The sequence below is a fragment of the Cryptomeria japonica genome, chromosome 4 (genome assembly GCF_030272615.1).
Source record: "Cryptomeria japonica chromosome 4, Sugi_1.0, whole genome shotgun sequence".
NCBI classification, from domain to species: domain Eukaryota; kingdom Viridiplantae; phylum Streptophyta; class Pinopsida; order Cupressales; family Cupressaceae; genus Cryptomeria; species Cryptomeria japonica.
In genome coordinates, this window is record NC_081408.1 from 538177096 (window position 1) to 538189634 (window position 12539).

The following is a 12539-nucleotide window of genomic DNA, read 5'->3' on the forward strand; positions in this document are numbered from 1 at the left end:
AAAAGCCTCCAATACCAGTGCTAGTCGACAAGCAAAAATAATTCCTCTACCGGTTCTGAAATACCAGTGGAAATAAAAGCAAGAGCCAATCACCGGAATGCAAGGGGCAGACAGAACATAGTGTCATATCGATTATCGTTAGATTTTCTGTCCATCAAAAAGAAGCAATTTTCGGATAGCAAAAAACAAAACCAGAATGACTTTACTCTTCCATGGCGATGTCTTCCTGGGTCTGATTTGCGGGGGCATCGAAAATGGGCATAAAGGAGGAAGTCCATCCCGTGGCTTCATCCTGCGCCAATATGTTGAGGTCAGGCACCCTATCTATGGTCCGACCCCTTTCTACAGGTTACGATATTTGCAAACAGGGGTCAACATTTTCTATTTCCAGGATTTCCATTAGAGACCCAACTTTAATTTTGACCCTCTGCACAATGTGGTCATCCAATTGTCTACCGAATTGATGCAGGGCATTCTTCACATGGCAAAAATTTTATTGTTCGAGACCATGCTTAATTTCATCATAGAGTACCATGTAAGCATGGCTAGATTGAATGAAGTGACGTGGAAAGAGGCCCCCAAGGAGATTCGACCCCTGTCATAGATTATATTTTGCCAGAGCTTCATGGAATGAGGCCGAGGGGAGCACATCTTGTCTTACCAACTTGAAGAATACTAATTCCAACAGGGGAATAGATTGCAGGAGATCCAGAGCATTTGATAGAAAGGAACTGAGAAGTTGATGGGGATACAGAATCCTTTTAGCTTGTGGGGATAACATCTCCTCACCGATAAAGTCTTTGACAACCCTTCTCAACTGTGGATTGTGTAACAGAAAAAGATGGTCGAGGTCCCTGTCAGTGATGTGTCCATGAAAAGACGTCGAGGGTTCTGGAATTTGCACTAAGACACGGTTGTTCCATGGCATATACTCCCAATGAATTTGCCTGCATCCTCCGCAAGAACCATTTTCCATATTGCAGAGCACTGTAATACTTCAAAATTTAAATTTTCAAAATTTTTGGCTGAGAACTGTGTGTGTAAGAGTAGGCTGGTTCCATTTATAAACAAAAATTACCATCTCAAAGTGCAATAAATGATTAGATTTTAGGATCATGTTTGTGATTCTTGCATTAATTGTGTGCCCATAATATAGTCAAGGGGATGTGTGAGAGGCCTAAGTCTGTTTTGCCCCATGTGAAGTGACATATTGAGAATCCTCAGGTACTTCGCACTGAAGTTTCATATATACCATTTACAAAATGCATTTAAGAGCATAAATGCAAGTATCATGTCAGCCTTCTTTTTCACTGGCACCAGTTATGTGCTTATATGCGAGTATTTAATAGGAAGCTTGTGATAAGAGTGTTGTACTTTCCTTTTGTACTAATTCAAGAAATTTTGGAAAAGAAGACAATTTAGTAGGAATTGCAACCGACTCCACGGAGATGTCATCGCAACCCATATTTGCTAACATGTCAGCAATAGAGTTGCCCTCTCTTAGTGTGTGACTGACAGAGTAGTTCAAGAAAGTGTTGAGAAGATCCAAGGTGTGCTTCAGAACATATGATAGTTGCCATCTCTTAGATCTTTTCGAGGTAATTGAGTTGATAATGACTAAAGAATCCTCTTCTATGTGTATATTGGGGAGTCCACACTTCCTTACTAACACCAGACCGGCTAGTTATTTTATTAAATAGCCATGATCATTTTCATCATTTGTTCCTATTATAATGTTATCATTAGGTGTCTTTGATTTCATGAATAAGGATTTTTTACCACTAACTTTGGTATTTATTTGGTCTTCTTTATCATCAGATGGTCTGCTATTGTCATTTACAAAGAAACCTTTCTGATTCTTGTTAAACTTGTTCTTTTTGCTGAAATTTATTTTCCCATTATTTTTATTTTCACAATTAAAATCCTTGAATACACACCAAGCCATAAAATTTCCTATTTCTACACCATTAAAGCATTTGAAACTTATCTTTATACTTATACAAAACTCTTAGTGGTTTTCTGACAAAGGTGGGACCTTTTGAATATGATTCATCATCAGAGTCTTATGTAACAACTTCCTTATTAGTTGTCTTGAAATCTATCTCTTTTGCAACACATTTTTCACTTTCCAATCTCATTTCAAAATCAATTAGATATATCCATGTAACTCATCTATTATAAAATTATTCAAATACTTAGCTGCTTCTATGGTAGCCATGTTTGGAAAGAATCTTGATTGCAAAGATCTAAGAATTTTTTTCACCATTCATGGTTCTCTTAGCTCTTTGTGTAGACACCTAAAAATATCTCATTGATTATGTACTAATTATTCATCTAATTGATTAAATAATTCTCTGATTATTTAATCAAGTTAATTAATCTTATTCTTCTAATTTTATAGTTCTTTGTCATCTTACTAATTATTCCAATTTCAATTCTATCAGCATTTAATCATTTTCTAACATTAATTAAATATTTATTATTTAATTAATTTTGATTATTAGTCCTTCAATTTAAATAATCTTTATTATTTAAATAAATTCATTTTCAATTTCTATCTTTAATCATTTAATCATTAACCCTTTTCTAAATATTAATTAAATATTTATTATTTAATTAATTGTGATTTAATTCCTTTAATTTAAATAATCTTTATTATTTAATTAAATTGAATTTCTATGTAATTAAATAGTTTCTTTAAATTATTTAATTAAGTTAATTAATTCTTCTAACTCCAATTCTAAATTCCCAAATTCTAATTCACATTTCTTCTAATTTCACCAAATTCTTCTAATTTATTCTAATTTCAAATACATGTGCATGATTTCAAAATTAAAATTGAAAATTAAAGTCAAGTTCTAAATATATTCAAATAACAAATTGAATTTATAATAAATTCAGTATCTGAATTAAATCTCATGCAAAGATTAAAGTGAAAATCCAAGTCAAAGTTCAAGCAAATGCTAAACTAATTAATTCAATTATCTCTTCAATCTATATTTCTATCTTCTAGTTAGCTTTTTCTAAATAAAGCTCTCAATCAACTTTCAATCAGTTAACTATCTCCTCCTCTTTATTTCTTCCAATCACCCTTTTTCATCCTTCAATCAACTTTTTCTCAATTAATTGACTCATTTAATCTATTCAATCAATTATGTTTCACCTCCAAATCAACGGTTCAGCTATCAGACGGCATGTGAACTCAGCTCCACCTCTTGATCAATATGTTCCACCTCTGAATCAATCCTCTCAAATTATCTATATATTGAGCATTCAATTCCTCACAATTCCTCTAAATCATAAACTTTGAATCTTTGTGTCGATTGCAAGTTGCCAGCGCGATATCTGAGAGCCATCATACCACAAAAAAGAGAAGAACAATGAAAGCTACATGCGATCATGGAATAGGGAGAATTGATTGAATATTTACATTCCTATTATTTGATTGTATCATTTCATTGAGTTTGTTTGAATTCTATTAGAATACGGATTCATGATTTCCCTATGATTTCTAGTTGATTACATTATGAATTTTACCATACGACATTTTTGGTGAACCCGACATGAACTAACAACAATTTAACCTTCTCTGTTTTCTGTGTGATTTTGCAAATCGTACAATTTTTTTTTCATTTTTTTGCAGGTTGTACGGATTGCATAATAGAGTCAAAATCATGCAATCGCATTTATACAATCACGCAATCGCATAGACAGGATCACACAATCGAGCATACAGGGCCACACATTCATGCAGAACCCATCAATCATCTAGATACTGTCACACAATCGACCAGATCCTATTACCCATTTGTTAGTTGGTTTATGTGTTCTATTTTTTCTAATTTTTCTCATTATCTGCACTCTGTTTTGTCTAGATTCTGTAAAAAAATTGTTAAATCTAAATATGGTTTATATTTATTGCATGCTTTAATGATGACATCTTATGGCATGTAAGGTACAATTCAGAATTTCAGGTGCCATGAGGACAAAGGAGCAAAGGAGACAAGCCATACGCTATTAGAAAATCCTAAAGGCAGAAAAGAAGATACGAGATCTAGAGGACCAACCAGCCATTGAGAGATACAACAACCTAGTTCTCTTGTATAGAGTAAAATACAATTTTCTTAACATAGAGTGGATGATGAGAGATCTTGCTAGGGCATCACAATCTGTTTTGCAGGTCCCAGATCAGAATTATCTTTTTATTTTTTGTTTGGTCTGTATGTGTATCACGCATTCACCTAGATAGGATCACACAAATGCTATGTCAGAATCACACAATCGCTCTGTCAGAATTATGCAATTGCCCTATCAGAATTACGGAGTCGATCATACAAGATCACGCAATCGCTCAGGTATCATTACACATTCCTTTTTTTAATTTCTAATCTTCTATTTTTTATGGATTTTCTTGGGTTACTGATTATCTATTTGCAACAGGTGGCAAATTTATAAAGAGGATCAGATTATTACTTAATCATAAACACTCATGCTATCACACTTCAGTTTTGGGCTTAAAATAAACCTGGTTAAAATGGACATGCATGTTATCACACTTCAGTTTTGGGCTTAAAATAAACATGGTTAAAATTGGCATGCATGTTATCACGTTTTAGTTTGGTGCTTTAAAATTGACGTGCACGTGCGTATCTCACACCTAAATTTGGGTTTTAAAATGAACGTGAATCAGGCTTATCAATATAATAACTCACACTTCATTTTATTTAAAGGAAAGAACATTTTATCGTGTTTAGGGTGGACCTATTGTTGCATTAACTACCTTTCTATCCACCTTCGGGGTCTTGGGAGAAAGGGAGAAGGTGATAACAACACCCAATTTTTCATTTGAGTAGTGAGGGGTATCTTTGACTAGGGATTTCATCACCCCACAGAGGTACTTCGAATTGGGATGTGTTGGGGATATCATATATCCCAGCGTACTCTCGAGTCAGTTTTTTGAGCCGCTATATAAATATGTTGGTCAGGCGGCTAGAGTGTTGAGTGAATTTGACGTATGTGGGGGCCTTCCCTGCACCGATAAGCTCAACTAAAGTCTTAAGTGGCTTGCTCTGAGAATCCGTTGTTGGATCAGGACCCCTTGAAATTTCACAATAAGAACCAACTTAGTAGCCCAAATCCTACATTCAGTGATTCCAGGATTGCGGATCGTACCCCATAGATACCCCTCATGTACCTTTCATTATGAGACAAAAATCCCTTGGTGATAAGATCTTCGGATATTCAGGGTAAGAGAGACTGGCATGCCCGAGAAGTGTGTGTCGTGGAGTGGACCCAGTGCTACCAGACTCTCTATCTCTTCGTCTTGTTTCGGTATTTTGCTGCGGGGGCCTCATTGAATGGTGTCCACTTTCTAGCCTAAGATTGTATTCTATGCTTTTATATGTATCGTTGTACAAGACCAATATTGAGTCAGTCTTTGGGCTATTTCAGGCCATATCTTACATATCTTTGAATTCTCAGAGTTGGTCAGAATACAGTTAAGTCAGCTATACCTATCTTCAAACAACTGTTCTCAAATTTTGAAAACAACAAACTTGTCCTACACATAGAATTACTGTAAATAAAGTTTACCTTGAAATATTAGACGGGCCTACAAACTCAAAAATTTTACATACTTGTGACCATAGGAAGTCCTCGCATAGTCCTTATTGTTGTCCTCATATAGTCCTTATTTGTACATCCTTACTTTGCATAAGTCCTTGCATAATCCTCATTATTATCCCCATTATCATCCTCATATAGGTCCTTAGTCCTTATTATCATCCCCATTATCATCCTCATATACGCCCTTAGTCCTTGCATAGTCCTCATTTATGTCCTTATAATTTGCATGTCCTTGCATCATCATCATTATCATCCTTATTATCATCCTCATTTATGTCATTATAATTTACATAAGTCCTTGCATCATCCTCATAGAGTTCCCATATACGTCGTCATAATCTTCGTATAAGTCCTTATTTGTGTCTCATTGACCTCCTAGTTCATTTTAGTGTTGTTATAATCTTCATTTTAGTCCTTGTCTAGACTTCATATACATTTGTCTTAGTCCATCGTCATTTGCATAATCATCCTAGAAATTCATACCCCAAACGTCCAAATCACAATCAGAGGATCATTCAAACTCAACCTCAAATCAAACAAGTTTGTCAAGTTAAACAATTCAAACATTGTCACATTTAGAGAAATGGAGAAAACATCTTACATGTTGTGATCCTAAGTCCAAACCAATCAATAAAACATCATTGATTGGCATTATACATTTCATAGGGAAGGTGGAGAATTCATCCCTTCCATTCCTATTCCATCGCTATCCATAGAAACCTTAGCTCAAAAGATCAAGACTTTGCAACAACAAATGATAGACATGACTAGTCCTAACAACCATAGGGGCTGGTTAGAAAAAATAATGAGAGAAGTAATGACCACGAGGGAATCAGTATCAGGCCAACCTTCTTCTTCTTGTGAGACCATTCAAACATGCCGACCTTCATTCTTCAACAAAATCATTCCTGCCTTAGTTCAACCAACATTAGAGTCATGTAAACCTTCTTTTTCTTTCAACCCACTATATCAATCATACCAATCAAACCCATTCAACCGAATTCCAAAATAAAATTCACATCAACCCAACATTCAAAGCACCTCTTTCAACAAAAATCAAACCCCTTTCAACCAAAATCAAACCCCATTCAACCAAAGTCCACATCAAAATTCACACCAACCCAACATTTAAACCTCTTTCAACCAAAATCAAGCCCCTTTCAACCAAAGTCCAAATCAAAATTCATTCAACCAAAATCAAATATCTTTCAACAAAAATCAAACCCCATTCAGCCAAAATCAAATCCCTTTCAACCAAAGCCCAAATCAACCATATTTATCCACCATTTAATCATCCCCTGAAGTCACACAAGACCAATCCATGCCATCTCTATCTAATAACGCAACCTCCCAAGGGATATCCATAATATAAATCCAATCCAATTCAAGTCATGATTCAGATGATCTCATTCAAAATCCTTCCTCACTAGGCCAATGTGTTGAAACATTCCAAGAATCTCCCATGCATATCCAAACTCCTTCCCCGTCTGAAGAGGATGATCCAAAATCAAAAGAAATAAGTCCTGAAATAAATAAAGATCAAGAAAAAACCCTTCCATCCTACCCAATTTTTTATCAAGATCCCACCAATCAAGAATCTTATGATGATCTCCTAGCTCTTTTCTATTCCATTCATAATGATACCCTTTCATCTCAAGAACAAAGTGTCCTTTCAAGCCCCATCCAACATCCACCATCTAAATAAGATCGGGACATCCCTTTCATCCTTCCTAATAATCCCTTTCCAAGTCAAGATCAAAGTATTCCTTCACCTTCATATCTTAAGCAAGATCCCATTATTTCTCCAGAGCCTGATCAAGATCCCTCCATCCCTTCATCTCCATGCCATAATCCCCCATGTTCCTCACAAGATTCCCTCTCAAATGAACTTACCATTTCTCCTAGTCGCCCTCATGATTCCAATCCCTCTACACAAGTTTTGCATGAATTCCTTATCAATGAAATCACCAATTCTAATCAGACTGCAGAGAACAATTTATCAATGACTGTGTGTGCCATTTTCACATGTCAATGTGGTCACAACTTCAGAATTTAGAATCTATTTGCCTCATGCACGCACACTTGATAGATTGGGGGCAAGAGAATCTACCACAGTTGGATTTCTGTAAAAATGATAAGGCTATAGCTGAATTCATGGTTGTCAGAGCTAGATTTCTCTCTAATGATCCACAAAATCCAAAAACTAAGGAAATCAACATTGGAGATACTGACCATGTACACTTAGCTGAGTCCTTATATCCTATTGGAAAAGACATCTTTATCTGACTCTTCAAAGAAAGACCAATGAACTACCTACACAAAACTTCTTGACCCTATGAACAACATGCACCTTAAATGATATTATATCTAAGGGCTAGGTTAGTTTAGGTTTTTCTTTCCACATTGCATCTCATTTTATTCAAAGCACTACATCACATATAGTTTCTTTCCAAGCATGTCACATTTATAAATTTCATGGCATATAGTCTTTGCATTTACATATAGCAGCATTAATAAAACAACGCAACTATCCAAGTTTACCATCTATTTGCATTCAAGAGAAACAAGGGTCGTCTCCTTTCTTAGATATTCAAACATGAAGTCTTTGAGGTCCTAAGGTCATTCATTTTCAACATCACCCTGTGACGATGCTTTACTTATGGTTGGGTAGTGATTTCACTATTTGAGACTTGTTAACCCAAAATCTATTAATAGCTATATCTCAAACACATTAACAAAATCTCTAATTCATTCTAGACACCTAGTTGATCATATGACTAGTGAAAAATCTAAAATTATACTTTAGCATCATTGTAATTGTCACACCCAAGTAGGTTTCATTACTTACAAGTCAAGGCAAGAAAATTAAAAAGAAAAAGTGGTATGCCAAATATTCATCTGAAAGCAAAAGAGAAATGATATATAATTGAAATATCATGCATACAAAGTGCGACAAAAAAATTGACTATGGGAACATGTGAGTAACTCCATCAGGGCTATAAACACCTGCTGGCAATATAGCAATATTTGAGAGATTACAGTCTATAACCTCGCTGGAGCTCTAAAAGCTTGCTGACAACGAGGCTTTATTCAGGATGCTTTTGAAGCTAGAATAATCCATATGGATAGTCATATAAGATGCTAAGGATATTTAGTGAACACAAGAGCGACAATTAACTCATTTGCATACACATGGGCAAAAGAAGACCAAAGTTTCAAGAACCAATGGGGAAGTTTTCTGCATCTTCATTTGTAAATCCTAGTCACTAAGTCTGTTAATTTGGATGTTCCACAGGACCTTACGGATCGATTGACCGCTTATCTATGGAATGTTTTGTACCTCCAATTCAATTGGTGTATTACAAAATGCTAAACAAACACAATCATCCTTGTTCGAATAGGAAATGCATCTTCATCGTGCATATTGCATTAATATAGGTCATGTCAAAAATTCATTGTCTCCACATGCATTTTGTAGATCATCATGTCATACAGGTCTGCACATTAGGGGCATAACTGAAAAATCCTAAACAATAAAAAAACATCAAAAATCCAAAAACATTGGAAAATCTTTCAAAAATCCAAAAATAGTGAAAAACATAAAATCCAAAAACAGTGAAAAACAAAAAAATCAACCAAAAACATTCAAATAGGATCCTGAAAAAATCAACCAAAAACATTCAAATGTCCTGAAAAAATAAACCAAAAACATTCAGAAAATGTCCTGAAAAAATTAACCAAAAACATCCATATAATGTCTTGAAAAAATCTACCAAAAACATTCAAATATCAATCTACATAATCAAAAAACAATATCAATCAATCAAAAAACTTGCAATAAAATGTCTTGCAAGAATCAAACACCCTAGCAGATATCCAGCAAACACTTCGCATAAAGTTAACAAAGGATACAACTATCCAGTCAAACATCTGCAATCAACTAATCAAATTGTCTTATCAATCGTATCATATCCATATCAAGTGATCATTATCTTGTCTTAAAAAGAAGAGGATACACTCGAAATCAGACAGGTCGGTCTTAAACAGGGTTTGCAACTTTATGAAATCAAACATTATCAACTATCACATCAAACAACTGAGAACGAAGGCACAAGGTCAGTATAACTGTTGAAGTTTGTCTGGGTCAATCTTTATCTTTTATCATTTGGCGATAGGTTATGTTCTTATGCTACTCAAGGATGTCCACAAGTGAGTAGAGGAGCCAGGATGGTCATGATTTTTTTTTGTTTGTTGTTTGTGGTGAGGACCAATGAAGTTCTGGGGAAATAGTTTCAATGGGTAATATCTTATGCAAAAGTTAAGGATAGTTAGGCATGTGACTATCACACATACCTAGACCCTTGGCATTATTCCCAGAATGGAGGGTTCACTCCTTGTCTGCTACGTGTTTGTTTCTTCAATGAGATATCTTTACATCTTGGTTCTTTATACCCTAATGTCCTAAGCTCCATTGTTCCATAATAAGGCTCAGTGATGAATATATATTGCGCAATAAATAATGACACAAGTTCGTGAATCAATCATTCTCATTTCATCTCATTTTCTTATTGCTAGTTTGCTGGTTCTTTTCTCATCAGATCTCTTTCTAAATCATTTTCTATCATCTAACATTATTCTCTTTCATTCTAAGGTTCATTCTATCATATTCTATCTCAAAATCATCATCACATCACCTATCTCTATCTCTAATCAACTAACCATTCTTCTATCTCACATTCTTCTTTTTTCGAGAGGTCATTCATATCTTTAATGCACAAACAATCTCTCGACGAGGCATATTTACACTATATAGCATCACTAGGGCATACTGGGGTAGAAATTTTTCGTTTTCTTTGAAACAACGTTATTTCGACTTTGTCTCAAAGACAGGCAAATGTAGACACCTAAAAATGTCTCATTGATCATGTACTAATTATTCTTCTAATTGATTAAATAATTCTTTGATTATTTAATTAAGTTAATTAATCTTATTCTTCTAATTTTATATTTCTTTGTCATCTTACGAATTATTCCAATTTCAATCCTATCATCATTTAATCATTTAATCATTTTCTAATGTTAATTAAATATTTATTATTTAATTAATTTTGATTATTAATCCTTCAATTTAAATAATTTTTATTATTTAAATAAATTCATTTTCAATTTCTATCTTTAATCATTTAACATTAACCCTTTTCTAAATATTAATTAAATATTTATTATTTAATTAAATTTAATTTTTAAATAATTAAATAGTTTATTTAAATTATTTAATTAAGTTAATTAATTCTTCTAATTTCATTTAATTCTCCAAATTCTTCTAATTTATTCTAATTTCATATACATGTGCATGATTTCAAATTTTAAATTGAAAATTAAAGTCAAGTTCTAAATATATTCAAATAATAAATTGAATAGATATAATAAATTCAATATCTGAATTAAATCTCATGCAAAGATTAAAGTGAAAATCCAATTCAAAGTTCAACAACATGCTAAATTAATTAATTCAATTATCTCGTCAATCTCTATTTCTATCTTCTAGTTAGCTTTTTCTAAATAAATCTCTCAATCAACTTTCAATCAGTTAACTATCTCCTCCTCTTTATTTCTTTCAATCACCCTTTTTCATCCCTCAATCAACTTTTTCTCAATAAGTTGACTCATTTAGTCTATTCAATTCCATTTCACCTCCAAATGAACAGTTCAACTATTAATCAACTTGTGAGCTCACCCAAGTTCGACCTCTAGATCAAACTGTTTCACCTCTCAATCAATCATCTCCAATTATCTATAAATTGAGCATTCAATTCCTCACAATTCTTCCGAATCGCAAACTTTGAATCTTTGTGTCAATTGCAGGTTATCAGCGCAATATCTGAGAGCCATCATACCACAAAGAAGAGAAGAACAATGGAAGCTACATGCAATCATGTAATAGGAAGAATTGATTGAATATTTACATTCCTATTATTAGATTGTATCATTTCATTGAGTTTGTTTGAATTCTATTAGAGTAGGGATTCATGATTTCCCTCTAATTTCTAGTTGATTACATTATGAATTTTAGCATACGACACTTTGCTTAGTCCTTTTGTTGAGAAAACAACATTATCAATTCAAGGCAAGAAACCAACAATATTTCCATCCTTCATCATCCTTAAGCCTTCAAAAGGAGCTCTACAAGTTTGAATCTTTTTCCTTAACCTTGTCATCCCCTTCATATATTGTATGTGGTTTAGTCCATATTTTCTTACTTGTCTTACATTTCATCACCTTTATAAATGACAACATTTCTAGCCTTAGAATTATTTTGACAAGATTTCTTACTAGCAATATCCATTGGGAGACTATCTAGAAACACTATCTATTTATCATAAACTGTCAAATATAAAAATCTAGAGCCAGCAAATAGGACTTATTCTTCCATGTCAATAACAATAATTTGAGCCTTCAAACAAATAAGTACAAATTGTAGAACATCCTTCTAGAATAGCTAGGTGTGTGATCTGTTAAGCTTTATTTAAGGAAACTTGTTCAAACACCAATTGAAGGGCACACAATATACTAACAAGGGGGTGAATTAGTATTTGCAATTCTACTTATTCTTCAACATTAATTACCATAAATAACTTTTTCATGCAAATATAAGACTACTATCTTATGTAATTCAAAAAGAACTAAGTAAATGAACAAACACATACATAAGAAATACTAGACTTACATGGAAAACCCAAGATGGGAAAAAATATGGTGAGAATAGCTTCTTCGATCTACTTCCCAATTCCTACCTCACAAGTAAAATATCATTTACATAGTTTTTATTCCTAGAAGTTGGTTTTTGTTCTTATGTTTGCTTGTTATGAAATTGTATCCTAAACAATACACATCTACACACACTTGATAATGGA